Source organism: Cervus elaphus, chromosome 22 (assembly GCF_910594005.1).
Source record: "Cervus elaphus chromosome 22, mCerEla1.1, whole genome shotgun sequence".
NCBI classification, from domain to species: Eukaryota; Metazoa; Chordata; class Mammalia; order Artiodactyla; family Cervidae; genus Cervus; species Cervus elaphus.
The window spans coordinates 59,208,752-59,236,523 of record NC_057836.1 but is presented as its reverse complement, the minus strand read 5'-3'; the positions used below and the strand labels follow the sequence as shown (position 1 = coordinate 59,236,523).

The 27,772-nt window shown below is 35.9% G+C and overlaps 2 pseudogenes; both read right to left on the bottom strand.

The window, feature by feature from the left end:
* Positions 1-10,120: 10,120 nt before the first annotated feature.
* LOC122679999 lies at positions 10,121-11,634 on the bottom strand (annotated as a pseudogene).
* Positions 11,635-24,893: 13,259 nt separating this feature from the next.
* On the bottom strand, positions 24,894-26,402 carry LOC122679998 (annotated as a pseudogene).
* Between the last annotated feature and the right edge of the window lie 1,370 nt (positions 26,403-27,772).

The window sequence follows — 27,772 nt, the reverse complement described above, 5'->3', positions numbered from 1 at the left end:
GAACTAACTTATGATCCAGCAATTCCACTTTTAGGTGTATACTCAATGGAACTGCCATTAGGGTGTCAAAGAAATATTTGTACACCATGTTCCTAACAGCCTAATTTATAACACCTAGTTTGGAAGCAACACAAGCGTATATTGATGGATGATTGAGTAAGCAAAATATAGTATATACATAGAATGGAATATTACTCAGCTATAAAAAGGAAAGAAATTCTGACATCTGCTACAACTTACATGAAACTTGAAATATTATGTTAAGTAAAGTTGCTCAGTCACGTCTGACTCTTTGTGACCCCATGGACTGTAACCCGCCAGGACCCTCTGTCCATGAGCATCTCAGGGCAAGAGTACTGGAGTGGGTTGCCATTTCTTCCTCCAAAGTAATATAAGCCAGTAACCAAAAAGACATATCCTCTATGGTTCCATTTATATAAGGTAGTTAGAGAAATCAAAATCATAGAGACAAAAAGTACAATAGATGGTGGTTTCCAGCTGCTGAAAGTCTGGGGAATGGGAAGCTGTTGCTTTTACAGTTTCAGTTTTCCAAGGTGAAGAGAATTCTGGAGATAGATGATGAGGATGATTGCACAACAGTACGAATGTACCTGCAATCAGTGAACTGTACCATTCAAATGCTTAAGATAATAAGTTTTACTTTTTAAATTTTTTTAAATATCCTTTTTTTTAAAAAAAAGAGTTTTTTATGTGGACCATTTATTTATTTATTTTTAGTTGCGCTGAGTCTTTGCAGCTGCATGCGAGCTTTTCTCTGGTTGTGGTGAGCAAGGGTTACTCTTCGTGGTGGTGCCCAGGCTTCTTAGGGTGGCTTCTCTAGTTGCAGAGCACAGGCTCCAGGCACGCAGGGTTCAGTTGTTGCAGTCCATGGGCTCGGGAGTTGCGGCTCGAGGGTTCTAGAGCGCAGGCTCAGTAGTCGGGGCACATGGGCTTAGCTGCCCTGAGGCATGTGGTGTCTTCCCAGACTAGGGATCCAACAGGTGCCCCCTGCATTGGCAGGTGGATTCTTATCCACTGAACCACAAGGGAAGTCCATAAGTCTTATTTTATTTATTTCACCACATTTTAAAAAATCTGACAAGAAAAAGATAACCTAAATCACCCTTTATCTATTAAAGATATTGAGTTTATAGCTAAAAGCCTCTCCACAAAGTAAAGTCCAGATTGAGATGATGGTGAATTCTTTCTAACATTTAAGAAGAGAATAATGCAAATTGTACAAAATAGCTTGCAGAAATTTTTAAGAAGCATCATATTCTAATTTATTTTATGAGGTCAGTATTACTCAGATAAAAATTCCTGCTACGGCCATTTGAAAAAAAAAAAAAACTATAGATAAACTTTCCTTACAAACCAAAAAGATAATCCTTAAAGATGTATTATTAATAGTATCCCAGACCATCTAAAAAAATAATAAATACATCATGACCAATGGGAACATACTGCAATGCCAGGTTATTTTAACACTTGAAAATCAAAGCTATTCACCATATTATCAGACATAAAGAGAAAATATAGGGGGGAAAAAAAGAGTCCAAAGGTACTCTTAAAATATATGACAAAGGCAAAAAGCTAATTCAATGGAGAGAAAATAGTCATTTCACCAAATCCTGCCAGAAAAATTGTACATCATTTTGCAAGAAAAAGGAGCAACACCTCTTAGCTCATGTCATGTACAAAAATTATTATGAGTACAATTTTAAAAATCTACAAGAAATATAGCATAAACATTCTTATAACCTCAGTCTAGGCAAATACATCTTAGTTAAGATACACAAGAGAGAAAAAAATAGATTCCATCAGTATTAAAAAATAGTTGGTCTTCAAAATATACTGTTAAGAAACTGAAAAGGCTAGCAATAGACTGGAAGAAAATATTTGAAAAAGGCTTATCTATTAAAAGATAGTTATCCATAATAATTTTAAAATTTTACAACTCAATAATTAATAGACAAATTTTAACAGAAATATTATCAGGCAAGATATATGAGTGTTAAATAGCCAAGTGAAAAGATCCTTAACATCAATAGTCATCAAGCTTGTGCTCAATCGCTCACTCATATCCAACACTTTTGCAGTGCCATTAACTGTAATTCACCAGGTTCCTCTGTCCATAGGATTTCCCAGGCAAGAATACTGGAGTGGGTTGCCATTTCCTTCTCCAGGGGATCTTCCCAATCCAGGGATCAAACCCACAGCTCCTACATTGGGAGGCAGATTCTTTACCACTGAGCCACCTGGGAATCCCCCAATTGTCATCAGGGAAATGTTAATTAAACTATGGTGAAATAATACACATGCACTAGAATGGCTAAAATTACAAATGCTGAGAATACCAAGCGCTGATGAGAATTTGAACACTCACACATTCCTAGCAGTAGTGTAAAGTGTACGGCCACTTTGAAAACTAGTTTGGCAGTTGCATTTAAGTTAAGTGGGATTCCCTGATAACAGTAAAGAATCTGCCTGCAATGCAGGAGACCTGGGTTCCATCCCAGGGTGGGGAAGATTCCCTAGAGAAGGAGATGGCTACCTATTCCAGTATTCTTGTCTGGGAAATCCCATGGACAAAGCCTGGAAGGCTATAGTCCGTGGGGTCGCAAAGAGTCAGATAAGACGGAGGGACTAACACTTGCACTTTTACACTTATCTAAAGCAGCAATTTCACACAGTTATATCCCTGAGGGAAATGAGAATTCATTGCAATACGTTTATGGAAAGGCAAAAAATACAGAATAGTCAAAAAAAATGGTTTTAAAGAAAAAGTTGGAAGACTTATACTGGTTTGAAGATTTAATAAAATGCTATAGCAATCTGGAACCACTGTATTGACATAAGAATGTATCAGTATAGCCTAAAAGAGAGAGCAAAAGACTATACATGTATAATTTACTGATTTTTTACTAAGATGAATTCATTGGAGAAAGAGAAATCTTTTCAACAAATAGTTCAATGACAACTAACCATAAGCAATCAACAATATAATTCTTGATCACACTTTATATCATACCCCAAAACTGAATTAAATGAATCATAGATAAAACTAAAATCATTAAACTTACAGAAAAAACCCAGTATCTTTGCAAACTTGAAGTAGGCAAGAATTCTTTATACATACAAAAAGAAGTAAAAATAGCAACACATTAGGATTCTAGAGAAAGTTACTAAGCACATACATGATACTACATTATAATTTTAATACATCTGGATTTCAAGTACAGAGGAAGGAATTAATCGTAAGACTTGTTTCACGCTACAGTATCAACTTGGGCCCATATATGATCATTAACCAGGTGGTTTTCTCTTATCTCATACCAGCATCCTCCTAGCCTAAGGTAACATTCAGACTCCCTTGTTAATCATTCAGTTGATAACATCTAATATAATTTAAGTAATATGCCATCTTATTTTATTTTAGTTGTTTTTACTTTATTAAAAAGTATCACATAAAGAATTTCAAATAATTTATATATTCACTCTCCCCTCAGGAAGGTAAAGCTTAATTCCTTCCCCCTTAAGTGGGAGCTATACTTAGTGACTGGCTTCCAAAGAGTACAGTATGGACAAAAATAGTGTAACTCTATAGAGAAGAAACTGTATAAACACTACCTCAGCCAGGTGAATATGACCAGAGGTTAAGTAATATTGATAGTTGTTCTTGTCCAGTCTTTCAGTGGTGTTCTACTTTTTGTGACCCCATGGACTGCAGCACTCCAGGCTTCCCTGTCCTTCATTATCTTCCAAAGTTTGCTCAAACTCCTGTCCATTGAGTCAATGATGCCATCCAACCATCTCATCCTCTGTCGCCCTCTCCTCCTTCTGCCCTCAATCTTTCCCAGCATCAGGCTCTTTTCCAGTGAGTCAGCTCTTCACATCAGGTGGCCAAAGTACCGGAGATTCAGCTTCAGCATCAGTCCTTCCAGTCAGGGTTGATGTCCTTTAGGATTAACTGGTTTTATCTTTTGCTGCCCAAGGGACTCTCAAGAGTCTTCCCCAGTACCACCTTCCGAAATTATCAATTCTTGGGCACTCAGACTTCTTTATGGTCCAACTCTCACATCTGTACATGAATACTGGAAAAACTACTATAATATATTTACTATAATATATTACTATATTATATATACATGTGTGTGTGTGTGTATATATATATATATATATATATATATATATATATATATATATATCTTCTCTTATATGAGAGAAGCTTTTTGTATTTAGGTATGTATTCTTTGGAAAAATGTCAATCCAGGTCATCTGCCCATTTTTAATCTGGTAATTTGTTGTTTTGCTGTAGAGTCCTATGTGGTCCTTTTAATTGTGGCTACTAACTCTTTATATAACAAGTTCAGTTCAGTTCAGTTCAGTCGTTCAGTCATGTCCGACTCTTTGCGACCCCATGAACCGCAGCATGCCCAGCCTCCCTGTCCATCACCAACTCCCAGAGTCCACCCAAACCCTTGTCCGTTGAGTCAGTGATGCCATCCAACCATCTCAGCCTCTCTCTTCCCCTTCTCCTCCTGCCCTCAATCTTTCCCAGCATCAGGGTCTTTTCAAATGAGACAGCTCTTCGCATCAGGTGGCCAAAGTATTGAAGTTTCAGCCTCCGCATCAGTCCTTCCAATGAACACCCAGGACTGATCGCCTTTAGGATGGACTGGTTGAATCTCCTTACAGTTCAAGGGACTCTCAAGAGTCTTCTCCAACACCACAGTTCAAAAGCATCAGTTCTTCTGCACTCAGCTTTCTTTATAGTCCAACTCTCACATCCATACATGACCACTAGAAAAACCACAGCCTTGACTAGATCGACCTTTGTTGACAAAGTAATGTCTCTGCTTTTTAATATGCTGTCTAGATTGGTCACAACTTTCCTTTCAAGAGTAAGTATCTTTTACTTTCATGGCTGCAATCACCGTCTGCAGTGATTTTGGAGCCCAAAAAAAATAAAGTCTGACACTGTTTCCACTGTTTCCCCATCTATTTCCCATGAAGTGATGGGGCTGGATGCCACGATCTTAGTTTTCTGAATGTTGAGCTTTAAGCCAACTTTTCCCCTCCTCTTTCACTTTCATCAAGAGGCTCTTTAGTTCCTCTTCACTCTCTGCCATAAGGGTGGTGTCCTCTGCCTATCTGAGGTTACTGATATTTCTCCCAGCAATCTTGATTCCCCTTGTGCTTCCTCCAGCCCAGTGTTTCTCATGATGTACTCTGCATTTAAGTTAAATAAGCAGGGTGACAGCATACAGCCTTGACGTACTCCTTTTCCTATTTGGAACCAGTCTGTTGATGCATGTCCAGTTCTAACTGTTGCTTCCTGACCTGCATACAGGTTTCTCAAGAGGCAGACCACCAGGAGGTGGTCTGGTATTCTCATCTCTTTCGGAATTTTCCACAGTTTACTGTGACCCACACAGTCAAAATAAGTAGTTTCCAGATATTTTCTCCCATTCCATAGGTTCTGTCATTTTATAATTATTTCTTTGCTATGCAGAAGATTTTTAGTTTCATGTATTCCAATTTGCTTATTTTTGCCTTTGTTGCTTATGCTTCTGCTGTCATACCCAACAAATCAATGTCAAGACTGATGTCAAGGAATTCTTTCCCTATGTTTTCTTCTGGGAGTGTTACAGTTTCAGGTCTTATGATTAAGTCCTTAATCCATCTTGAGTTCATTTTCATGGTTGGTATAAGGCAGTCAGTTCAGTTTCATTCTTTACATGTGAATATCCAGTTTCCCCAACATCTTTCACTGAAAAAACTGTTCTTTTATCACCGAGCACTCTTGACTCCCTTGTCAAATATTAATTGATAAGGTATGTATGGTTTATTTCTGGGCTTTCAACTCTGTAACATTGGCCTATGTATCTGTTTTAATACCAGGACCCTACTGCTCTGATTGCCATAGCTGTGTAAAATAGTTTCATATCAGGAAATAAAGGCTCTACTTTTGTTATTCTTTCTCAGGATTACCTTAGCTGTATCTGGTCTTTAGTGGTTCCACACAAACTTTAGAGCAGTTTTTCTTTCTATTCATGAAAATAAAAAAAAATATATGCCATTAGAATTCTGATAGACATTCCATTAAATCTATAGATGAGTTTGGATGGTATGGACATTGTAACAGAATTAGTTTTTCCAATTCATGAAAAACTATCTTTCCATTATTTTTCTCCTTCAATTTCTTTTATAAATATTACACTTTTTAGTGAATAGATCATTCATTTTCTTGGTTAAACTAACCAATCTGGAGTCATATCCACTCTCTCTGGCCCTCACACCACAGCAGAAAATATCCCTCTGCCTAATCATCTCAAGGCCAGGAAACTAGGTATAGCCCCTATAACCCAAAACCCTCTGAAATTACTCAAACTAGTCAATCCTAACCTGTTCACCTTGCTCTGCCTTGCCTTTCTCACAGAGACCCTAACAAAGGCATAGAGCTTTTTCCTTGCATTATTCGCTTCCTTTCTTGGTGTCATGTGTGTCCGATTCATTGTGATCCATGAAGCCTTGAAAACATGCCTGGGCATTTGAAGAAGCAAACACATCTTTCAGTCTTTATTTCCGGGTTCTGGCAGGTAAAGTCTTTCCCCTGTGGGGTCCCTGAGCTAATGGAATTACCTCCAGAATCACAATTATGCTGGACTGGAATCAGTTTAAGGCTGTCTTTGGGTCTGCAGTAGGGTCCCTGGATGGGGATGGTCATTCCTGTCTGGTCATTGGATGAATAAGACCGCTTCCTGTGTCTTGTTCAGTAAGATAGCACTAGAATAAGGACCTGCTTCAGGGTCCATAGTTGGGTCCTTAGTCAGTGGCCTGATACCAGATACATGGACAGAAAGGAATGTCTCCCACTGGGTGTTTAGACCTGTAGGACTGCTGGCAGACTATGGCTGTGAAGAAATGGGATCCAAATATAGGACCCTTTTAGTATCTCTGGGGGTGCGGATGGGAGTGTCTTCTGTCCAGTATCTGGGCCAGCAGGGCTGTTTGTAGACTGCTACTAGGATGAGCTGGAGTCCAGTTACAACTTTGAAATCTACAGCCTGACTGAGGTTTGGTGGGCTTACTCCCAGGGCTCCCAGACTGTAGTCAAGGGGTTGGAGCTGGTTCACAGGCTATAGCCAGGACTGAGGTCTATACACCTATTACCTGACCCATAGATGGGCATGATTCCGGCCAAGTCCCTCAGCGTATGGTGCTGGTGACAGTAGACAAACAGCCATATTCCAGTCCTCAGGGGCAAGGAGCTGCTCCCAGGACATCAGTGAGTGACTCAGCCACCTACGTGCAAGCCTGAAATCTAAACACGGCTCTTCTCCATACTGGACGGCACTAGAGTTTCGCGGACTCCTACATGGATCTCCAATCTCCCACAGAAGCACTCTTGTCCCTCTTGTCCATGGTTGGATGACAAGTTATTGTTGTTCAGAAGGCATATGAAAGGGAGATATCTTATTTAGTCATCAGCTGATTTCACTCCTCCCCTCCTTTTTGTAATCTTTGAACAATAATTTTCTACCACATGATCTAGAGAATTTTATAATTTTCCACATTAAAGTCTTATATATCTTTTGTTAAATTATCCCAAAATCCTTAATAATATCTGATACACATATAAATAGAATAATCTTTTAAATTAAATACTGTAGTTGTTTACTGCTATTGTATGGACATGCAATTGGTCTTTTGTGTTAATCCAGATACCTTCATAAATCCTTCTTTAGATTGCTTTTGTAAATTATCATATAAATGACAGTTCAATCCTACATTTGATCCCCTATACATTAAAATTATGTTTATTATTTATTGCATTTGTTAGATTTCTAATAGCATGTTGAACTGCATTTAGGGATAATGAGCACTGTGTCTTTTTTCGTAATTTTTAAAGAAAATGCTTCTAATATTTTCCCAATGAAAATGTGTGTTCATTCAGTTTGTAGCTATAATTTAGCAGCTTAATAAAATTTAGCTATTTTTCTAATTTTACTGTTTTTAAAATCATAAAATACTGTTACAACTTATCAAATATTCCTTCTATTTGTGACAATTCTTTTTAAAATATTTTAATCTGTTAATATGTCAAATATTTTTTGAATTTTAATGTGGCATTAAACCACCACAATATTTAGGGTAATTATTCTCCAATTAAGTTAATTAATTAAAATGAAATAATATGTCAAATTTAATTCTGCATTGTCTGACATTGAACCATCAATGCCTACCTGCTATATTTACAACTTAGCCATAATGATCACCTTTTATCATATTCAATATGTTTAAAATCCAATTTGATAATGCATATTAGGATGACATAGTTTCCTTAAATTGTGGAATATTTACAAGTTTAATAGCTAACTAAATGTACTCCAGAAATTCCACCATAAAGGTTTTTTTGAGTTTAAATCCTCTGAACTTAAGACAATAAAACTAGAAATTAACAATAAGAATATATTATCTAAATAAATCTACTATACTGAAAGAACAAACCTCATCTACATAAGCCTTTAATAAAAAGAATATTAAAATGAAAAATTATTTATATTGAATATAATAATGAAAGCAAAGGAAAATTACATTGAGAACTATATAAAAGTCTTAAACATTTCCCATTACAGTAAAAACAGAAAATAAATCAACCAAGCCTTCAACAAATGAATTCAGAAACAAAAGATTAACAAAACCAGAAAAACTTTAGGTATATTAAAATAATCATGGAGATATGCAAATGTTCATGCAGATATTGATTAATGAACATAATGTGTGTATTTATCAATTAATTTAAATAGTACAATATTTATGAGTTGCAGTTTGGAATACATCTAAACAAAACAAAACTAGAACAGGAAACCTATGTAACACCTAGATGTCACATCATAAACTACTTTGAAAATAATTATATGGAACTCAAAATTCCAATGGTATAAAGTCAAATTCATGGCAGATTTAATTAAGGAACTAAAATGGAATAAAATCCTAAGATTTAAAAATAAAAATGTATAATTACAGACATCATAAGAATTACATTACTATAAGACACTATTTTATGTCACTCCATGTCAATGTTTTTTCCAACTCTAGAGGAAAATAAGGATTTTCAATCAATATATAGAGTACAAACATTACAAGAAAGAAAGTAATGAGATCAATAATATGTGTTTAGTTCCTAAGTCGTGTCCGACTCTTTTGTGACCCCATGGAATGTAGCCCACCAGGCTGCTCTGTCCATGGGATCTCCCAGGCAAGAACACTGAAGTGGATTGCCATTTTCTTCTCCAGGGGAATCTTCCCAACCCAGAGATTGAACCCTCATCTCCTGTATTAGCAGGCAGATTCTTTACCATAAGCCACCAGGGAAGCCCTCAATAAATATAAGTAACTAAAAATATTACCAAACATTTATTATTAAGACTCCCCATTACAAATAGGTTTACAGCAACCATACCACATTTTTTTTTAATTTTTTGTCCCTTGATGAAATCATTAATGTTTGGACTATTAAGGATATTATAGGTGTAATACTTTGTACCACTCCTTCATATAATTATTTGAGCAAGGCCAGTGATTTATATTACTGTGGGACTTTCAACTCTCATTTGCAAAGATTGAATACTGGCAAACTCAACTATGATTTGGAGAAAACAAATTCCATAGAAATTTTAATAGTGTCTCTTTCTTTTTCCCCCAGATATATAGATGGATATATAGATATTCATATAATCATATATATTTTCAGATATTATATTAATACTTTTAGTGTGTGTACTTATTTAGCAGTACTGTATTCATGAGCTGTGATTTTGAATATACCTAAGCAAAATGTCAGACATGACTGAGTGACTGAACTGAACTGAATTGAACTGAACTGAAGCAAAACAAACAGAAAAAAACCTTGTAACAAACAGATATCACACCATAAAATAACTATGAAGAAATATATTTACATTGATTTTCATTCATTTTTGAAAAATCTATTGATGTTAAAAAATAAACTCAAATCTTCAAAAATGTAGATGAATTAGTTAGAATTATTCCATAACAAATTATTACATATATTGATTTTAGTCTAGCCTATAGTTTTACAGATGGCCAGAGGTCAATGAAAAGATTTTTTTCTCAACAATATCCTTTTCACAGCATTTTTTACCTCCCTATTCTTTAGACTATAAATCAGAGGATTCAACATAGGGATGATAAGAGTGTAGAATACAACTATAATCTTGTTTATCTCTGGTGAAGAGATGGCTCCAGGCTGGGCATACATGAAGAATACAGTTCCATAGAACAAACTCACCACAGTGATATGAGAGCTACAAGTGGAGAAGGTCTTACTCCTGCCATGATTTGAGGGGATCTTTAGAACAGTGGAGAGGATACATGCGTTAAGAAGCCAGAATGACCGTTGTGGTAGTGATGATGATGACAGCAGACAGAATAAAGAGTACAATCTCATTCACCAAGGTGTCCACACAGGATATCTTGATCAGGGCTGGGACATCACAGAAAAAGTGGTCCAATCTGTTTTCTCCACAGAAACGCAAACTGAAGGTGAAACCTGTTTGGATCATGGAGTTGATGCAGCCACAGACGTAGGAGGCAATCACCAAACGAACACAAGCCTGCTGGGACACATACGGACAGTGTAGAGGAAGGGCGAGCAAATGGCTGAGAAGCGATCATATGCCATCACAGCTAGAAGAAAGCCTTCAGTCCCAAAAAAAAGAGCAAAGAAAAAGAACTGGGTTGCACAGCCATTGTAAGAAATTCTCTTGTCTTTGGATAAGAAAGTGGCCAGAGTTTGGGGAGCAATGACGGAGGAGTAGCAAAGATCTAAATAAGACAGATTTCTGAGAAAGAAATACATAGGGGTATGAAGTCTGGAATCGATTTTATTTTATTTTATTTTATTTTATTAGTTGGAGGCTAATTACTTCACAACATTTCAGTGGGTTTTGTCATACATTGATATGAATCAGCCATAGAGTTACATGTATTCCCCATCCCGATCCCCCCTCCCACCTCACTCTCCACCCGATTCCTCTGGGTCTTCCCAGTGCACCAGGCCCGAGCACTTGTCTCATGCATCCCACCTGGGCTGGTGATCTGTTTCACCATAGATAATATACATGCTGTTCTTTCGAAACATCCCACCCTCACCTTCTCCCACAGAGTTCAAAAGTCTGTTCTGTACTTCTGTGTCTCTTTTTCTGTTTTGCATATAGGGTTATTGTTACCATCTTTCTAAATTCCATATATATGTGTTAGTATGCTGTAATGTTCTTTATCTTTCTGGCTTACTTCACTCTGTATAATGGGCTCCAGTTTCATCCATCTCATTAGAACTGATTCAAATGAATTCTTTTTAACGGCTGAGTAATATTCCATTGTGTGTATGTACCACAGCTTCCTTATCCATTCATCTGCTGATGGGCATCTAGGTTGCTTGGAATCGATTTTAGTGACAACTAACACGCTGATATTTCCCACCACAATGACCATGTAGATAAGCAAGAAGAGTGAAAATAAGAGAATCTGTACATCTGGAGATCTTCGGAATCCCAGCAAAATAAACTCTATCCCTTCTGAGTAATTCTTATTCAGTTCATTCATCACAGCTGAGACCTATCTGAGAAAATCAGTGGATGATCACGAATCCTATGGAAAGCCTCATCAACTTTCTGCTCTTTTTTAAAATTGAAATATAGTTCACGTACAATATTATCTGTTACAGGTATACAATATAGTGATTCACAATTTTGAAGTTATACTCAATTTATAGTTATTATAAAATATTGGCTGTATTCCTTGTGTTGTACAATATATCATTGGAGCTTATTTTATATATAACAGTTTGTACCTTTTACTCCCCTATCCCTATATTTCTCCTTCCCCCAACCTCACCCCAATGGCAACCACTAGATTGTTCTCTATATCTGTGAGCCTGTTTCTTTTTTGTTATAGTCACCAGTTTGTTGTATTCTTTAGATTCCATAGATAAGTGATATCATACAGTATTTGCCTTTCTCTGTTTGACTTATTTCACTTAGGATAATACCCTCCAGGTTCATCCACATGGCTGCAAATGAGAGAAAAACATGCTATTGGAATATGAAGTTCTCTTGGCAACACATCTAACAGAATAACTTTACTTTTGGAAGGACCGATAGCCAAATATATATAATTTTTTCTAATATATTCAATGTCAATGATATGAGAAATGTAGATGGGCAAAAGATGTCTGGGACAGTGATGCTATGAGTCATTTTATGCCATTTGTTCAGAACTTTGGAATTAGATAGACTAAGTCCAAATTTCACCTCTTTCAATCTGAAATAATCTAAAATTGCTATCTACATTTTCAATGCCTGAAGTCCTCTTCTATGAAATGGGAGGTAATAATAATACCTAGTTTATAGGGTTTTTGTGATAAAAATGTGAAACTGAGTATGAAAAGCAGTATTTGCAGTTACTGGAACTTCTTAAATTCAAAGTAAATGTTAGTCAAATTAACAAGCAAATAGCCACGTAAAAAATTACTTTTGTTTTAGGAATATCAGGTGAAAAATTAGGTCAATTCTTTTTCCTATCACAAAATGCAGTTAGTTTGACTGTCTTAAAACATCCTGCTATATAAAAGACATTAGGAAACATGGGATTATAGTTTCATGGGATGGAACGAAGCACCAGTCTTACAGTCATCTGAAATGATGAATGAACTCTTACCTCCTACACTAGCTACACACCCTTTAACATCTACTCCTTTACCACTTAACTCTGACTGCTAGTAGGCCTGCTTCCTTTCTGCAGCCAGACTCCAGCACATCTTTTTCCTTTAATGTAAAGCATTAACATCTCAGTACATGAATTATTGTTTATACAGAAGCAAACTTTATGATACAAGAAGTACAAGATTAACTTTCCTAAGAAGTATTTTTTCCCTGTCTATATTATTAATCAAACAGAAGACATTCATGGAAATACATAGAGCAAACAAAATCTGTGTTGCACAGGTTTTGCTTTTTAAAATAACTATCAATGCTTAATATCAAACACTAAAGATGTATGTGGATAAAACATCAATAATTTTAATATATCTGAAAAATTAAATCCAAGTGGAAAAGATGAAATTTTATGTTATAAATGTGTATCCATTTCTATCTTTAATTTCTGAAATATCAAAAAAAAACTTCCCATCAATGAAATTAATGTCATATTTGAAGTCATTTTAATTTGGGCATTTTTACAAAATCAAAATTAGAGTCATAAAAATTGAATCAATTTTGCTTCTGTTACTATTTTTTTTATGAAGTAAAAAATGTTTTATTAGTTAAAAGTGTGGCATTTAACACATGTAAACCTAAGTTTTAATCCAGGTCCTGACACTCACTGGATAAGTAATCTTGGGCAAATTGTTCATATTCTATGAACCTCTGTCTCCTCATCAGCAAAATATGTCTTAGAACATCTATCCCATAGGGTGGTATTGAAAGGATTAAATTAAGTGATGTATATAAATTGAATAAAATATGTAGGACCTGGGAAATAGAAAGTGTTCATTAAGAGTGCATATATGAGAGATTGAATTTTTTTTTCTAAATTAAGAAATCTATCTTTTAAAAAGTTGTGATTTTATAAAAATCAGGTACCTTACTTGAGATTCAGCAGATACCAAAAGAAACTCATTGAAGAATTTTATTAGCTCCTTTTTCCATTAAAAGAAGCTTTGAAGAAAGTGCGGTTAATTGCAAACATGTTTAACAGTACATATTCAATCTATTCAAGTGAGGGCACTCAATAAACAGACCTATTTATTTCTAAGTCTCATATACCTTATTTTTACTTGCTAGAACCAAAAGAGGATCAGACTGACTCTTCAGTTTGACATCAAGAAATATCCTACTCTTTATATCATGCAAAGACTGAACCAAAAATTGTTCCTACATAAGTTCTAAATCCTTTGATCTAACCATGTAGTTATTCTTGTAAAAAAGAAAGTAAATTAGATATAGATAGACAGACAGATAGATAGATAGATAGATATAGATATATAGATATGTGGTCTTTCTGAAAAGTAAAAAGGGCTCTAGAGGTCAATTAGGTCATTGTTTGCTAAATTTCCCATATGTTAGAATCTGCTAGGGAGGTTTTGTTTTGCTTCACTTTTAATACTGATTCCTGGATCACACCTCCTTCTTAATTAGTCTCAATATTGAAAATTGTCTAGTGAGATGAGTGTGAAGAACATTCATTTATAATTTATGATTCTCAACTGACAACAATGAAGCCAGTTCCTATTTAGAAGTTCGGGGACAAGTGAATTTGGTCTCCTTATTGCTTCCTGGCAGAATAGCAACATTCTCACTCAAAGTCAATCAAAGGTATTATTAATCATACATATTCTTCTGGAAGGATATTTCCACCCTTCATTGCATTGATTTACAAATATCCTCTCCAGGAATTTCTGTCTTTGTTCAACACAGATGTGTAATAAATATAATCCATTTATCATTTTCTGATGCCAGTGGATATCAAAACTAGATCACTAAATGCTGCATATATAAACCATGCTCCTCCCACCCTCCCCAATTCTCAGGCATTCTTTTAGTTTCTTTACATTTATACCTAATTGAAATCACTGTCTTTCTACTACTTAGGTGGATTGGAAAATAAGTTTAATTTGTTTTGCAAAATAAAAGAGTTGACTTCTGATTCTAGCAAAGAAAAAGTAAAAGAAACCAGATCTCTGCCCGAATCAGTAACAACAGAGTCTCTTTCTTTCACTCTCGCTCTGGTCTCTCTCCTCCCTCTCTCCTTCTTCCCTCTGATACATATGCCACATAGACACACATATGCATATATATAGTTCAAAACTATCCCACAAAGAAAAACTCTAGTTCAGTTTGCTGGTGAATTTTACCAAATACATAAGTCAGGCCTTAATAATAATTCTACATAAACTTTTCCATGGAATTTAAATGAGTGAATACCTCCTAATTTATTTAATGAAGCCAAGATAAAGGTGGTATTAAACTGGACAGACACAGAAAAAGAGAAGAAAATACAGGTCAACATCTGTTGTGAACATTAACGTGAAATTTCTAAACAAAAATTTAGTAAATTTCAATTCAACAGAGGACCAAGGGATGTCAAAGGGATAAGACACTAGGATGAAACAGATGCTATCCCAGGAATGCATAACTGATTTATTGTTCAAAAATAATGTAATTTACTATATTAACAAAGTGGAAAGGAGAATATATACACACAAAAACAGACATTTAATTCTGATAACTCTCAGCAACTTTTCTCAGCCTGATAAAAGGCATCTATGAAAAATCTAGGGGTAATAATATCACCCTTAATGATGAAAGTCTGAAAGACTTTATCTGAAGATCGGGAACAAGACAAGGAGATAGAAAATTGTAAATATAATTGATATTAGTTTAGCAGAAACCTGGCAAGGATTCAGCATCATAAACAATTTTGTTGAAAGAAGATTATTTTTTTTCAAATACAGCAACTAATGACTTTAAAAAAAAGATGAACAGAAAATGGAAAATATTTTCTGATTACATTATATCTGAATTTGTTTTATCTTGAGATCCCTTTGCATGGGTTTTACTGGATTTTATTTAGAATTGTTGTATATATATATATTTGTCATCAAGATAGATCATTATTTGCTTTCCTCATACTAATCATGCCACATTTTGTACTTAAACTTGTCTTATCATTAAAAGATGGCGGATTTTTCCTCAATTTTAAAAATCCTGAAGAGATTGTATAACATTGAAATTATTCACTGTTTCAAGCTTTCCAGGAATTAATGGGAGTTGCCATCTGACAAAGGATTTTTTATCATAGGAAGAGTTTTGACCTATGATTCAATTATTTCAGTGGTTAGCAAAAGGGGTAATAATCAAAATATTTAATAACATTTTTAGTAATCATTGAAACAAGCGGTGAGATCTCACAGGACTTATTTTTGGTGAGGGAAATAACAAAAGGAGGGGAGAGAAAACAAGACTCACAGTATCAGAGACAACTTTATCTTGGGAGACAGGGAGGTGTCTGGGGCTTTGCACATTGCTGGTTATTATTAGCCAAGCTCCTCTCCTCAGGACCGTCTGATGGGGATAAAAACCAGGTAACTAGGCAATAATTAGAATTCTTAACCATCATTCTGGAAGTTCCACTCTACCATAGTACCTAGAATCTTTGTCTTGGTATTTGGTCAGACAACAGCCACCAGATGGCAGCAAACTGCTGCTGGATCAAGCCTCTGCTTCTGGAGCCAGAATCCTCCAGGAATCCTTAACGGTCCTGCACATCCTTGCCTGCATCACGTCATTCTATTTCTTTTTTAACCTGTTTCCTCATATTTTATAAACTATTTTTCTTTATCAATTAACTGTTGAAAGAAAACAATTTTTTAATCAAAGTGAGACTCTAAGCCTTTGGAAAGACTCACTGAAAATTTGGTGTAGTCTTTGTTAAGGAGACATTCACTTGCTATGGCAGGAAACAAAATAAACAGACAAGACCCATTTAAACACAACAGAAAATGTGACTCAGCATAGAGAAATATATGATTCTCACAAGTGTGATCTGACTTTTAAGAATTAAAGTAATAAACTTTTCTGCATATGGACATATAAAGAATATAATTTAAATATCTATAAAGTTATAATGACTTCTATCTATTTCTTATCTGTTAAGTGATACAAAAATATTTTCTGGAAAAATTCCATTACATTTCATATCATTTGTTTATATATAAGAATAACTGACAGATATGTATAATCTAACAAGGCTCAGAGAACAATACTATCTCTAAAAGTAAAAGATGAATTTGAATAATTTGTTGAATCTTAAAGATTGAAAGGGGAAAACTGATACACTTGCTAATTACAGACACAAACGATGCAACATAGGCTTATACTTCTGAAAGATGGAAATAGCAGAAGTATTATTTTCCTCTAAAACAACAGAAAAAAATGGAGCATACATAGAAAATACAAAAAATGACTTTAGTGAGTAAAGTGAGGTGAAGCAAAAGTGAAGACTAGAGTGAAGTGAAGCAAATAGATTTGTTTAAATGAATGTGAGTGAAATATACTACCTTCATTTAAGAGAATTACATTTGTGATAATGGAAAGAGAACTTGATTTATAAAAAATCATAGCTATAAGAAATTTCATATAAAAACTGAAATTCAAAGTATAATATATATTGGGGATGATATGCCACAATGTAGGTAAATACAATAAGTTTGAGTTTTCTAAATTATGTTTGGTAGTTGAAGAAAAATTACAGTGCAGTCTTCTGTAGTTCTAAATGTATAATATATAGATTAAATATTTAAAAAATTGATTTTAAATGAGAGAGGGTAAACAAATATAAAGAGAATAAATTCCTATATGTAGACACAAATGATACAAGCAATTTAAGGTTATATTTCTCGAAGTGAATTGGTAATTATTTATTTAATAGCAAAATACCAAAAAAAAAAGAAAAAGGAACACAGAACAAAGACATTTAAATAGCAGAAGTAAAGAACAATAACAGATCTTTACAATTAATGTAAATGAGATAATCTCCCTTATTTCAAAATATGGTGTCTACTGTATATGTGGAGTGGGAGGAGAAGTTTAAATTTTTCAAAGTCACAACTATAAAATGCTATAGTAAAAAGTTTAAAATCAAAGTTTTTATAAGACACACCAGATAAAAATTTTAAATAAACACATAGCTCATCACAGTGATGTAGACATTCTCTCTCTTTTTTTCCACTGTTTTTATTTTTTTAATTTTTTTCTTTTCCTTTATTTTTTTTTTCAGTGGGTTTTGTCATACATTGATAGACATTCTCTTTGTCTCTCTCCTTCAATCTACAATCACTAAAGTGAAGTGAAAGTTAAAGCCACTCAGTCGTATCCAACTCTTTGCTACCCCATGGACTATAAAGTACATGGACTTCTCCAGGCCCAAATACTGGAGTGGGTAGCCTTTCTCTTCTCCAGCGGATCTTCCCAACCCAAGGACTGAACCCAGGTCTCCCGCATTGCAGGTGGATTCGAAAACATTCATAATTCAACAAATGTGCCTCTGTCCAACACACCAGGACACAGCAGAGAATTCCACACATCGGCACATCTAAAGATGGGTGGACTGGAAACAGAGGAGGCAGAGCCAGGGCTAAGCAGGGTGGGTGCCCCCCAGCTAGGCTTGCAGTCCCAGAGAGCCCAGGAAAGGTGGCACACAGGACTCAGGCCTCCAGGATGCAAGAGCCAACCACAGCCACAAGAAAACAGGCAGCGGCAGAGCTGCGACCCCATTTCTTTAGCCACAGAGGCATCCGTGACTCTGGCCCCTTGCCCCCCCACAGCAGCTCCTGTGAATTCAACAACTCCAGACGTCGCTGAGGAACCTGTGACCATAGCTCCCCCGACACTTCTGTCCTCTCCCTGGGGTGGTGGAGCTGCCATCCCAGGAGACCACAGAGGTAGCCGAGGGGACAGCCACACCAGAGCCCCGGGTGGCGACATCCACCGCAGCAGCGGCAACGCCAGCATCAGTGGCAAGGCACTACGGACCCCAGGGGCACACGTGGTAACAATGAGGGCAGAAGTGGTGGAAAGCGGCAAGTGCCAATCCTATCATATAACCAGAGGCAGCCCAGGTAAGAGAAACGGAAGACTGGTGCTATAGGACCATCTACCGAACACAACAAGAGGAAGACCTCTAATTATTGACCTGTTGAATCATCATAATCAGGTTGCCAAAAAAAAAGGCAGCTCTACCTAAGGAAGAAAGATGTTCATTACTTCAAGTGCACTAGCAGAGAATAACTCATCAAGCACCATGAAAAACCACCGTAACACAGTAGCACAAAGTTAAAGTGACAGTTCTCCAGAAACCCAACTCGAAGCCACTTCATTTGTTACATAAACACATTTCTGGTTTCAACGGAGACATGTTCTTTAAAAGACATAAATGTAACTAAAAGCATCTAAAAGAAAACAGAAAAAGCAAATGCTTATTTCAGAGAATAAACAAACATGAGACAGTCTCATGAATGGATACGATTCCTTACATATTCCTTGGAATAGAGTAAATGCTTTCTGTTCAGTTCAGTGGCTCAGTCATGTCCGACTCTTTGAGACCCCATGAATTGCAGCATACCAGGCCTCCCTGTCCATCACCAACTCCAGGAGTTTACTCAAACACAAGTCCATCGAGTCGATGATGCCATCCAGCCATCTCATCCTCTATCGTCCCCTTTTCCTCCTGCCCCCAATCCTTCCCAGCATCAGGGTCTTTTCCAATGAGTCAACTCTTCGCATCACGTAGCCAAAGTATTGGAGTTTCAGCCTCTGCATCAGTCCTTCCAGTGAACACCCAGGACTGATCTCCTTTAGGATGGACTGGTTGGATCTCCTTGCAGTCCAAGGGACTCTCAAGAGTCTTCTCCAACACCACAGTTCAAAAGCATCAATTCTTCTGTGTGCAGCTTTCTTTATAGTCCAACTCTCACATCCATACACGACCACTAGAAAAACCGTAGCCTTGACGAGACAGACCTTTGTTGACAAAGTAATGTCTCTGCTTTTTAATATGCTATCTAGATTGGTCACAACTTTCCTTTCAAGAGTAAGTATCTTTTACTTTCATGGCTACAATCACCGTCTGCAGTGATTTTGGAGCCCAAAAAAAATAAAGTCTGACACTGTTTCCACTGTTTCCCCATCTATTTCCCATGAAGTGATGGGGCTGGATGCCACGATCTTAGTTTTCTGAATGTTGAGCTTTAAGCCAACTTTTCCCCTCCTCTTTCACTTTCATCAAGAGGCTCTTTAGTTCCTCTTCACTCTCTGCCATAAGGGTGGTGTCCTCTGCCTATCTGAGGTTACTGATATTTCTCCCAGCAATCTTGATTCCCCTTGTGCTTCCTCCAGCCCGGTGTTTCTCATGATGTACTCTGCATTTAAGTTAAATAAGCAGGGTGACAGCATACAGCCTTGACGTACTCCTTTTCCTATTTGGAACCAGTCTGTTGATGCATGTCCAGTTCTAACTGTTGCTTCCTGACCTGCATACAGGTTTCTCAAGAGGCAGACCACCAGGAGGTGGTCTGGTATTCTCATCTCTTTCGGAATTTTCCACAGTTTACTGTGACCCACACAGTCAAAATAAGTAGTTTCCAGATATTTTCTCCCATTCCATAGGTTCTGTCATTTTATAATTATTTCTTTGCTATGCAGAAGATTTTTAGTTTCATGTATTCCAATTTGCTTATTTTTGCCTTTGTTGCTTATGCTTCTGCTGTCATACCCAACAAATCAATGTCAAGACTGATGTCAAGGAATTCTTTCCCTATGTTTTCTTCTGGGAGTGTTACAGTTTCAGGTCTTATGATTAAGTCCTTAATCCATCTTGAGTTCATTTTCATGGTTGGTATAAGGCAGTCAGTTCAGTTTCATTCTTTACATGTGAATATCCAGTTTCCCCAACATCTTTCACTGAAAAAACTGTTCTTTTATCACCGAGCACTCTTGACTCCCTTGTCAAATATTAATTGATAAGGTATGTATGGTTTATTTCTGGGCTTTCAACTCTGTAACATTGGCCTATGTATCTGTTTTAATACCAGGACCCTACTGCTCTGATTGCCATAGCTGTGTAAAATAGTTTCATATCAGGAAATAAAGGCTCTACTTTTGTTATTCTTTCTCAGGATTACCTTAGCTGTATCTGGTCTTTAGTGGTTCCACACAAACTTTAGAGCAGTTTTTCTTTCTATTCATGAAAATAAAAAAAAATATATGCCATTAGAATTCTGATAGACATTCCATTAAATCTATAGATGAGTTTGGATGGTATGGACATTGTAACAGAATTAGTTTTTCCAATTCATGAAAAACTATCTTTCCATTATTTTTCTCCTTCAATTTCTTTTATAAATATTACACTTTTTAGTGAATAGATCATTCATTTTCTTGGTTAAACTAACCAATCTGGAGTCATATCCACTCTCTCTGGCCCTCACACCACAGCAGAAAATATCCCTCTGCCTAATCATCTCAAGGCCAGGAAACTAGGTATAGCCCCTATAACCCAAAACCCTCTGAAATTACTCAAACTAGTCAATCCTAACCTGTTCACCTTGCTCTGCCTTGCCTTTCTCACAGAGACCCTAACAAAGGCATAGAGCTTTTTCCTTGCATTATTCGCTTCCTTTCTTGGTGTCATGTGTGTCCGATTCATTGTGATCCATGAAGCCTTGAAAACATGCCTGTGCATTTGAAGAAGCAAACACATCTTTCAGTCTTTATTTCCCGGTTCTGGCAGGTAAAGTCTTTCCCCTGTGGGGTCCCTGAGCTAATGGAATTACCTCCAGAATCACAGTTATGCTGGATTGGAATCAGTTTAAGGCTGTCTTTGGGTCTGCAGTAGGGTCCCTGGATGAGGATGGTCATTCCTGTCTGGTCATTGGATGAATAAGACCGCTTCCTGTGTCTTGTTCAGTAAGATAGCACTAGAATAAGGACCTGCTTCAGGGTCCATAGTTGGGTCCTTAGTCAGTGGCCTGATACCAGATACATGGACAGAAAGGAATGTCTCCCACTGGGTGTTTAGACCTGTAGGACTGCTGGCAGACTATGGCTGTGAAGAAATGGGATCCAAATATAGGACCCTTTTAGTATCTCTGGGGGTGCGGATGGGAGTGTCTTCTGTCCAGTATCTGGGCCAGCAGGGCTGTTTGTAGACTGCTACTAGGATGAGCTGGAGTCCAGTTACAACTTTGAAATCTACAGCCTGACTGAGGTTTGGTGGGCTTACTCCCAGGGCTCCCAGACTGTGGTCAAGGGGTTGGAGCTGGTTCACAGGCTATAGCCAGGACTGAGGTCTATACACCTATTACCTGACCCATAGATGGGCATGATTCCGGCCAAGTCCCTCAGCGTATGGTGCTGGTGACAGTAGACAAACAGCCATATTCCAGTTCTCAGGGGCAAGGAGCTGCTCCCAGGACATCAGTGAGTGACTCAGCCACCTACGTGCAAGCCTGAGATCTAAACACGGCTCTTCTCCATACTGGACGGCACTAGAGTTTCGCGGACTCCTACATGGATCTCCAATCTCCCACAGAAGCACTCTTGTCCCTCTTGTCCATGGTTGGATGACAAGTTATTGTTGTTCAGAAGGCATATGAAAGGGAGATATCTTATTTAGTCATCAGCTGATTTCACTCCTCCCCTCCTTTTTGTAATCTTTGAACAATAATTTTCTACCACATGATCTAGAGAATTTTATAATTTTCCACATTAAAGTCTTATATATCTTTTGTTAAATTATCCCAAAATCCTTAATAATATCTGATACACATATAAATAGAATAATCTTTTAAATTAAATACTGTAGTTGTTTACTGCTATTGTATGGACATGCAATTGGTCTTTTGTGTTAATCCAGATACCTTCATAAATCCTTCTTTAGATTGCTTTTGTAAATTATCATATAAATGACAGTTCAATCCTACATTTGATCCCCTATACATTAAAATTATGTTTATTATTTATTGCATTTGTTAGATTTCTAATAGCATGTTGAACTGCATTTAGGGATAATGAGCACTGTGTCTTTTTTCGTAATTTTTAAAGAAAATGCTTCTAATATTTTCCCAATGAAAATGTGTGTTCATTCAGTTTGTAGCTATAATTTAGCAGCTTAATAAAATTTAGCTATTTTTCTAATTTTACTGTTTTTAAAATCATAAAATACTGTTACAACTTATCAAATATTCCTTCTATTTGTGACAATTCTTTTTAAAATATTTTAATCTGTTAATATGTCAAATATTTTTTGAATTTTAATGTGGCATTAAACCACCACAATATTTAGGGTAATTATTCTCCAATTAAGTTAATTAATTAAAATGAAATAATATGTCAAATTTAATTCTGCATTGTCTGACATTGAACCATCAATGCCTACCTGCTATATTTACAACTTAGCCATAATGATCACCTTTTATCATATTCAATATGTTTAAAATCCAATTTGATAATGCATATTAGGATGACATAGTTTCCTTAAATTGTGGAATATTTACAAGTTTAATAGCTAACTAAATGTACTCCAGAAATTCCACCATAAAGGTTTTTTTGAGTTTAAATCCTCTGAACTTAAGACAATAAAACTAGAAATTAACAATAAGAATATATTATCTAAATAAATCTACTATACTGAAAGAACAAACCTCATCTACATAAGCCTTTAATAAAAAGAATATTAAAATGAAAAATTATTTATATTGAATATAATAATGAAAGCAAAGGAAAATTACATTGAGAACTATATAAAAGTCTTAAACATTTCCCATTACAGTAAAAACAGAAAATAAATCAACCAAGCCTTCAACAAATGAATTCAGAAACAAAAGATTAACAAAACCAGAAAAACTTTAGGTATATTAAAATAATCATGGAGATATGCAAATGTTCATGCAGATATTGATTAATGAACATAATGTGTGTATTTATCAATTAATTTAAATAGTACAATATTTATGAGTTGCAGTTTGGAATACATCTAAACAAAACAAAACTAGAACAGGAAACCTATGTAACACCTAGATGTCACATCATAAACTACTTTGAAAATAATTATATGGAACTCAAAATTCCAATGGTATAAAGTCAAATTCATGGCAGATTTAATTAAGGAACTAAAATGGAATAAAATCCTAAGATTTAAAAATAAAAATGTATAATTACAGACATCATAAGAATTACATTACTATAAGACACTATTTTATGTCACTCCATGTCAATGTTTTTTCCAACTCTAGAGGAAAATAAGGATTTTCAATCAATATATAGAGTACAAACATTACAAGAAAGAAAGTAATGAGATCAATAATATGTGTTTAGTTCCTAAGTCGTGTCCGACTCTTTTGTGACCCCATGGAATGTAGCCCACCAGGCTGCTCTGTCCATGGGATCTCCCAGGCAAGAACACTGAAGTGGATTGCCATTTTCTTCTCCAGGGGAATCTTCCCAACCCAGAGATTGAACCCTCATCTCCTGTATTAGCAGGCAGATTCTTTACCATAAGCCACCAGGGAAGCCCTCAATAAATATAAGTAACTAAAAATATTACCAAACATTTATTATTAAGACTCCCCATTACAAATAGGTTTACAGCAACCATACCACATTTTTTTTTAATTTTTTGTCCCTTGATGAAATCATTAATGTTTGGACTATTAAGGATATTATAGGTGTAATACTTTGTACCACTCCTTCATATAATTATTTGAGCAAGGCCAGTGATTTATATTACTGTGGGACTTTCAACTCTCATTTGCAAAGATTGAATACTGGCAAACTCAACTATGATTTGGAGAAAACAAATTCCATAGAAATTTTAATAGTGTCTCTTTCTTTTTCCCCCAGATATATAGATGGATATATAGATATTCATATAATCATATATATTTTCAGATATTATATTAATACTTTTAGTGTGTGTACTTATTTAGCAGTACTGTATTCATGAGCTGTAATTTTGAATATACCTAAGCAAAATGTCAGACATGACTGAGTGACTGAACTGAACTGAATTGAACTGAACTGAAGCAAAACAAACAGAAAAAAACCTTGTAACAAACAGATATCACACCATAAAATAACTATGAAGAAATATATTTACATTGATTTTCATTCATTTTTGAAAAATCTATTGATGTTAAAAAATAAACTCAAATCTTCAAAAATGTAGATGAATTAGTTAGAATTATTCCATAACAAATTATTACATATATTGATTTTAGTCTAGCCTATAGTTTTACAGATGGCCAGAGGTCAATGAAAAGATTTTTTTCTCAACAATATCCTTTTCACAGCATTTTTTACCTCCCTATTCTTTAGACTATAAATCAGAGGATTCAACATAGGGATGATAAGAGTGTAGAATACAACTATAATCTTGTTTATCTCTGGTGAAGAGATGGCTCCAGGCTGGGCATACATGAAGAATACAGTTCCATAGAACAAACTCACCACAGTGATATGAGAGCTACAAGTGGAGAAGGTCTTACTCCTGCCATGATTTGAGGGGATCTTTAGAACAGTGGAGAGGATACATGCGTTAAGAAGCCAGAATGACCGTTGTGGTAGTGATGATGATGACAGCAGACAGAATAAAGAGTACAATCTCATTCACCAAGGTGTCCACACAGGATATCTTGATCAGGGCTGGGACATCACAGAAAAAGTGGTCCAATCTGTTTTCTCCACAGAAACGCAAACTGAAGGTGAAACCTGTTTGGATCATGGAGTTGATGCAGCCACAGACGTAGGAGGCAATCACCAAACGAACACAAGCCTGCTGGGACACATACGGACAGTGTAGAGGAAGGGCGAGCAAATGGCTGAGAAGCGATCATATGCCATCACAGCTAGAAGAAAGCCTTCAGTCCCAAAAAAAAGAGCAAAGAAAAAGAACTGGGTTGCACAGCCATTGTAAGAAATTCTCTTGTCTTTGGATAAGAAAGTGGCCAGAGTTTGGGGAGCAATGACGGAGGAGTAGCAAAGATCTAAATAAGACAGATTTCTGAGAAAGAAATACATAGGCGTATGAAGTCTGGAATCGATTTTATTTTATTTTATTTTATTAGTTGGAGGCTAATTACTTCACAACATTTCAGTGGGTTTTGTCATACATTGATATGAATCAGCCATAGAGTTACATGTATTCCCCATCCCGATCCCCCCTCCCACCTCCCTCTCCACCCGATTCCTCTGGGTCTTCCCAGTGCACCAGGCCCGAGAACTTGTCTCATGCATCCCACCTGGGCTGGTGATCTGTTTCACCATAGATAGTATACATGCTGTTCTTTTGAAACATCCCTCCCTCACCTTCTCCCACAGAGTTCAAAAGTCTGTTCTGTACTTCTGTGTCTCTTTTTCTGTTTTGCATATAGGGTTATCGTTACCATCTTTCTAAATTCCATATATATGTGTTAGTATGCTGTAATGTTCTTTATCTTTCTGGCTTACTTCACTCTGTATAATGGGCTCCAGTTTCATCCATCTCATTAGAACTGATTCAAATGAATTCTTTTTGACGGCTGAGTAATATTCCATGGTGTATATGTACCACAGCTTCCTTATCCATTCATCTGCTGATGGGCATCTAGGTTGCTTGGAATCGATTTTAGTGACAACTAACACGCTGATATTTCCCACCACAATGACCATGTAGATAAGCAAGAAGAGTGAAAATAAGAGAATCTGTACATCTGGAGATCTTCGGAATCCCAGAAGAATAAACTCTATCCCTTCTGAGTAATTCTTATTCAGTTCATTCATCACAGCTGAGACCTATCTGAGAAAAATTCAGTGGATGATCATGAATCCTATGGAAAGCCTCATCAACTTTCTGCTCTTTTTTAAAATTGAAATATAGTTCACGTACAATATTATCTGTTACAGGTATATAATATAGTGATTCACAATTTTGAAGTTATACTCAATTTATAGTTATTATAAAATATTGGCTGTATTCCTTGTGTTGTACAATATATCATTGGAGCTTATTTTATATATAACAGTTTGTACCTTTTACTCCCCTATCCCTATATTTCTCCTTCCCCCAACCTCACCCCAATGGCAACCACTAGATTGTTCTCTATATCTGTGAGCCTGTTTCTTTTTTGTTATAGTCACCAGTTTGTTGTATTCTTTAGATTCCATAGATAAGTGATATCATACAGTATTTGCCTTTCTCTGTTTGACTTATTTCACTTAGGATAATACCCTCCAGGTTCATCCACATGGCTGCAAATGAGAGAAAAACATGCTATTGGAATATGAAGTTCTCTTGGCAACACATCTAACAGAATAACTTTACTTTTGGAAGGACCGATAGCCAAATATATATAATTTTTTCTAATATATTCAATGTCAATGATATGAGAAATGTAGATGGGCAAAAGATGTCTGGGACAGTGATGCTATGAGTCATTTTATGCCATTTGTTCAGAACTTTGGAATTAGATAGACTAAGTCCAAATTTCACCTCTTTCAATCTGAAATAATCTAAAATTGCTATCTACATTTTCAATGCCTGAAGTCCTCTTCTGTGAAATGGGAGGTAATAATAATACCTAGTTTATAGGGTTTTTGTGATAAAAATGTGAAACTGAGTATGAAAAGCAGTATTTGCAGTTACTGGAACTTCTTAAATTCAAAGTAAATGTTAGTCAAATTAACAAGCAAATAGCCACGTAAAAAATTACTTTTGTTTTAGGAATATCAGGTGAAAAATTAGGTCAATTCTTTTTCCTATCACAAAATGCAGTTAGTTTGACTGTCTTAAAACATCCTGCTATATAAAAGACATTAGGAAACATGGGATTATAGTTTCATGGGATGGAATGAAGCACCAGTCTTACAGTCATCTGAAATGATGAATGAACTCTTACCTCCTACACTAGCTACACACCCTTTAACATCTACTCCTTTACCACTTAACTCTGACTGCTAGTAGGCCTGCTTCCTTTCTGCAGCCAGACTCCAGCACATCTTTTTCCTTTAATGTAAAGCATTAATATCTCAGTACATGAATTATTGTTTATACAGAAGCAAACTTTATGATACAAGAAGTACAAGATTAACTTTCCTAAGAAGTATTTTTTCCCTGTCTATATTATTAATCAAACAGAAGACATTAATGGAAA